Source organism: Odocoileus virginianus, chromosome 4 (genome assembly GCF_023699985.2).
Source record: "Odocoileus virginianus isolate 20LAN1187 ecotype Illinois chromosome 4, Ovbor_1.2, whole genome shotgun sequence".
Classification (NCBI taxonomy): Eukaryota; Metazoa; Chordata; class Mammalia; order Artiodactyla; family Cervidae; genus Odocoileus; species Odocoileus virginianus.
In genome coordinates this window covers 81,663,269-81,668,925 of record NC_069677.1, presented here as the reverse complement: position 1 = coordinate 81,668,925, position 5,657 = coordinate 81,663,269, and the positions used below count along the sequence as shown (strand labels likewise).

The window sequence follows — 5,657 nt, the reverse complement described above, 5'->3', positions numbered from 1 at the left end:
TGAGGTGTGCAGAGCCGGCCAGCAGGTGCTCGCCCAGCAGCACCTGACTCGGGGCCCTAGGAGTGATCCCTGCAGCTGGATGGGGACACGTGTTCACTCCTCAGGAACAACAGAGACCCCCAAGTTCAGCTTAAAGTTCACCGAGCACATCGCCCTCCTCCCAATGCCTGTTTCCCTCGAACGTCTCTTTTAGGTTCAAGGAAAGTTGTTGCATTTAGGGACAGTGCTGGCCGTCAGAGTACGATCCCACAGGAATGCACACAAGGCAACAGACAAAATAGAAACCCTGGGTGGGTGACATCACCCTAGAGACGCATCCGTGCATGTGCGCAGGCACGGAGCGGCAGGAAGTCAGAAGGGAGCTCAACTCTGGGCTGAATCTGTCAGCGTCACTTCAGATATCATTTGGTATTTGACAATTCAAGAGATCTCTAAGCACGGAGTTAAATAGAAAAAAAAAACACAAATATGCAAATGATAGGTGTTATACAAAGCCATTTATGGGTGAAAAAAATCAGCCTGCAGTACATACATATGTACTCTATGTATCCATTTTTATATCAACTCTGAGAGAAAGACCTGGAAAAATACACCCAAGCTCTCAAATAATGGAGTGGAGAGACCAGGACTTGGGGGCAATAGAAGAACTAGAACTCTGCTTTATAACTGTTGGGGTTTTTCCATCTTTGTCACTTTATTGTAGTTGCTGTTCAGTTGCTAAGTTGTGTCTGACTCTTTGTGAGCCCATAGACTGCAGCTTGCGAGTCTCCCCTGTCCTTCACCATCTCCTGGAGTTTGCTCAAACTCATGTCCATTGAGTCGGTGATACCATCCAACCATCTCATCCTCTGCTGCCCCCTTCTCCTCCTGCCCTCAATCTTTCCCAGCATCAGAGTCTTGTCCAATGAGTTGGCTCTTCGCATCAGGTGGCCAAAATATTCAAGCCTTCAGCTTCAGCATCAGTCCTTGCAATGAATATTCAGGGCTGATCTCCTTTAGGATGGACTGGTTGGATCTCCTTGCAGTCCAAGGGACTCTCAAGAGTCTTCTCCAGCACCACAGTTCAAACCATCAAATCTTTGGTGCTCAGCCTTCATTGTAACCTTACTACAAAGGGCACAAGGGAACAGCCAGATGAAAAGGTGCGCAGGATGAGGTCTGAGCACCCTGAGCATGGAGTTCTGTGCCCAAGGAGACAACCAGTCTCTCCCTGATCTGCCATTGTTCACTTGTAAACTTTTACAAGGAGAACAAATTTCTATACCACTTGGGTAATAAAAAAATTACTTTCTTTTGAAAAAGTCAGATCATTTCCAACAGTGAAAACACTCCAACAACTGTAAAAACAAAAACAAAAAGTGCTAGAAAAAAGCATGTAAAGGAAGTGTTTCTAGTAAAGACAGCCTAGGAGACCTGAGCTGAAGTAATTGGGCATTTTCCTTGGCTGGGCCTTTCCTGGCAGCTAAGACAGAAAGAGAAACAGCAACAGCTGCATGGATTCTGCTTCCTAATTTCATAAGGGAAACATGTACATCTAATGAGAAAAAAATCTCTCCTGGAATTGAATCAGGAGGAATTTATCTTGAGGGTCCTTGGAGGAAAGATGGACGTGACGCCGGGGGACCTCAGTCCCGCCTGTACTACACGCCGAGGAGCCCCCTCCACCTGTAACAACCTGCTCCCTGGGCCCCACGTGCTCTAACCTGTGACAGCAGGAGGCTGGGGAGGGGGTACTGGGGTCCCTTCCACAGCTCAGGGCCTGCGACATGTGAGGACAGGACCGTAGATCCAGACATACCAAGCAGGGTGGACGTGAGCACGTTCCCATCACAGAAGCTCTGCGAGTAGATATTACTCAGTTATTACTCTCCTACTCCCATCTGACAGCTGAGGAACCAGAGGCCAAAGCACGGACATAACTTGCCTAACCTCCTGAAGCTAGTGAGTGCCAACATGGGGATCCTTTGAACCCAGGCCTCTGAGGCCAGGGCTCTGTGCTCTTCCCAGAGTACATTTTCCATAAGTACACACACCTACACGCCTCTCTCCTGTGTTCTTGGGGCACTTGTAAACACACAGCTCCTGGGGGTCAACCTCCCCCCACGGCCACCCCACCTCCATCAGATTGGAGATGCCGGAAGGCGGGTCTTCACGGCTGTGTCTAGACCAGGGCCAGTTCACGGGAGGGGTCCCCACCAGCGACCAGCATCCCACAGGTGAAGGAAGAAGAACTTCTGTGCTCCAGGGAGAGCCCAGGGGCAGTTGCAGGCAGTGAGCCCTCCAGGAGCAAGTCCACACCCACGGGGAAGGCTTTCAGGTGCAAAGGCTGGGTGAGGTCCCTGGGGTGGCTTTTTCCTAGGGAGAAAGAAATGCAGGGATCCCACAAGCTTTCATGAAAGCCAAGCTGTCTCAGGGGTTGTGGGGGGCGGGGCAGCAGTCCAGACACGGCCCGTAAGCAGGGGCGAGGGCTCTTAACACCCGGTTTAAGTGGATGGCTCTTGCCAAGAGTTCTTACCACTCTCAGCTCTAGGAAGGTAGAATTTTGTAAAATAACACGAGTCACCCCAAAATCAGCCCCTAAATATGACCAATATAAAATACAATCATGATACTGAGCCCACAGACCTTTTAAGTGAAGTTTTGCCTGTGCTATCGTGTCCTGGAACCACCAGGATTTGTGTGTAGGTTTGACAACACCCTGTGGATTTTCCATAGCGATGCCTGTGGCCAGCAAGGAATATTCCTGTCTGGATAACCCCTGATACGGACCAAGTCTTGGGAATGGAGACTCGCTGGTTTGCTGTGGTTCTGTCCATGTGGCTGAACATTTTACAGAGAAAAATCAGCCGTTCTCTGGAAGGTGGAGCCAGGCATCCCCTCTCGGGGAGAAGGCCTTCCCGGCCTGCAAGAGGACAGAGGAGAGCCTGGGCTCAGGGACAGCTGGGCCCATCCAGGGACTGAGCCGGATGGTTCCTCGCTCTCGGGTCACAGAGGCAGCGGCAGGGCAGAGTCTGGGCCAAACCCTGTGCCCTTTGGTTCCCCTCGGGGGTCCCTGCTGCTAAGCTGATCTGATGCCTGTGTGGTGGTACGTGGCCCCTGGGCTGAGGTCCAGGTGTCTGCAGAGAGCTCACCCAAGACGCCAGTGCTGACACCAGCTCCGAGGGGCTCAGCTGTGGGGCAGACACTCAGAGGCCATGTGGGATCTTGTCTGACCACGTGTCATGATGAGGTTGGGGACAGGACTGACCTCTGGGCTGACGAAGCCCCGGCATCTTGGGCGTGTCCAGTGGAGGGTTGGTGACAACGCGTGGAAGGTCCACCTTCCTTCTGATGGGGACAGCCAGCAGCCACGCCCATCCGTGTCTCTCAACACTCGCTTTGTGGCTCCCAACACCATCAAGGCTGCTAGAATTTTCAGGTCAAAGGATAAGGGCATTTAAAGCTTGATTCTGGTGCCTCCTTGGCAGTCCAGCGGCTAAGACTTCATGCTCTCAGTGCAGGGGACATGGGTTAAATCCCTGATCTAGGAACTAAGATCCCACATGCAGAAACTGAAGATCCCGCATGGCACAACTAAGACCTGGCACAACAAATAAATAAATATTTAAAAAATAAATAAACAAAACTAAACCTGATCCCACAGCCCCACAGAAGCCCCACGGTAACCTCCCCCCGCTCTGAATTATTGAGGCCCAGTGACTGCCGCCCTGAGTCCAGTCGTTTTCAGGAGCCCCCGGCCTAGGAGCTGCACATCTCAGACCCCTGTCTAAGCTGGGGAGGCAGCGTCTCACAGACCCAGTCCTCATGAAAAGCCCCCAATGGGCCAGAGCACTGAGACCAGCCACCTCTCCCCCGGCTCTCCTCTCCTGGGCAGAGCTGCAGGCTGGAGGTCTGTGCTCCCACAGATTCACGGGCTAACCCCAAGGCCCAGGGTGGTGGTGTCACAGTGGGGCCTCTGGGGGTAACCAGGTCAGGAGGGTGGAGCTCTCAGAAACAGGGTCAGGGCCCTTATAAAAGAGACCCCGAGAGGCCCCTGCCCCTTCCTCCCGTGAGAACACAGAAGTCGGTCACCCACCGGCAGAGCCCTGATCTTGGCCTCTGGGACTGAGAAATAAGCGTCCACTGTTAGAGCTGCCTGGCTGTGTGCTCCGCTGTAGCAGCCAGGGCCAGATGATGTGTTTACCTGCCTGTTTCATGCCCACGGTCCTCAATGCCAGCATGGCTCTCTGGGCCCCTGAAGATTTCCTAGGTATCAATACCTGGGTCCTACCTCAAACCAGCTGCATCTGAATGCACCGGGACTTTTGGTACCAGGAGCCAAGAAGCCCCAGCCTGGGGCCTCGGCCATCTCACATCCAGGGACCCCAGCTCTGCCCACCTGACATCCTGGGATGTAAGGTGGGAGACGGCTTATCCACCCAGTGGGCCTGACCTGATCTTGAGGACCTTTGAATCTGGATGCAGAGGCCAGAGCAGAGGGGTAGAGGTGGACAGGTGAGAGGGGTTTGAGGAGGGCCAGATGTTCTGTGTCTGTCTTTGAAGATAGAGGACCACTCAGCAGAGAACTCGATGGACAGCCAGAGAGGAGCTGACTTCCTCATCAGCCGTGTGAGCTGGGAAGAAGGCCAGGCTCTGGGTGACAAGGCAGCCAGTGGCCCCCCTTCCTCCTGCCCAAAACTTCAGGGGCTGCGTGTTACTCATGCCCAGGAAGGTGAGGGCACAGGGGGCTGTGTCCTCAGGGCCTGAGAACAGGGAAGAAGGGCTGGTGCCGGGCAGGAAAGCACCTTCTGAACCTTAAATTAGACGATGGAGTGGAGGCACGGCTGTGAGAAATCATAAGTTCTACTTTCAGGACTTTCCTGGTGGTCCAGTTAAGACTATGCGCTTGCACTGCAAGGGATGCAGGTTCGATCCCTGGTCTGGGACCTAAGATCCCACGTGAGTCGAGGTGTAGCTCCCTCCCCTCCAAAATTATGGCAAGACAACAGGAATAAAATGATATTTTTTAAAAAGGAGTTCTATTTTCTCTGCCACTGTTTAGGCAAGAGTCAGTCCTTGTACCTCGGTTGTAATCCAAATGGGACTCAGATTGGTTCCACCCCAGGAAGCCAGTTCCAGGGGGTCCCAGAGTCAATTCCATCCAAAGGATACCACGATCCTGCTGGCAGGGCCGGGGTACAAGTCCACACTTTGACCTCTTCTTCCTCAGACAGCCTGCATCTGAAGCCTGGCGTCATCTCCTTGGCTAGTGTGACTGAGGGCAGGAATCAGGGCTCCCAGGCCTCCCCCATGTGTGCGGTGGGGACGGTAATAAACCCTACAGCCCTGAAAGTCTGAAACCCTTCCCCACACCTGCTGTTTGGGTTTCTTTCTCCTTTATTATTGTGGTAAAACAACCTAACGACTTTTACCAATCTATCTGCTCAGAGGTGTGTGTCCAGGCCAGCGGCATTAAGTCCATTGCCGTGAGACCATCACCACTGTCCACCTCTTCCTCAGCAGACACTCTGCCCCCATGAAACAATGACTCCCCATCCCACCCCCAGCCCCTGGCACCCACCGTCCTGCATCCAGTCTCTATGAATCTGACTCCCCCAGGGATCTCAGGTAAGTGGATCACACAGTATTTGTCCTTTTGTGTCTGGCCTATGTCACTG

The 5,657-nt window shown here is 53.1% G+C and overlaps 1 long non-coding RNA gene across 1 annotated transcript; it reads right to left on the bottom strand.

The window, feature by feature from the left end:
- Positions 1–478: 478 nt before the first annotated feature.
- On the bottom strand, positions 479–3,575 carry LOC139034685 (uncharacterized). Its single transcript, XR_011487175.1, has 2 exons — positions 3,248–3,575; positions 479–1,337 (listed from the first exon to the last, which is right to left on the bottom strand). It is a non-coding gene; the product is annotated as an uncharacterized lncRNA (long non-coding RNA).
- Between the last annotated feature and the right edge of the window lie 2,082 nt (positions 3,576–5,657).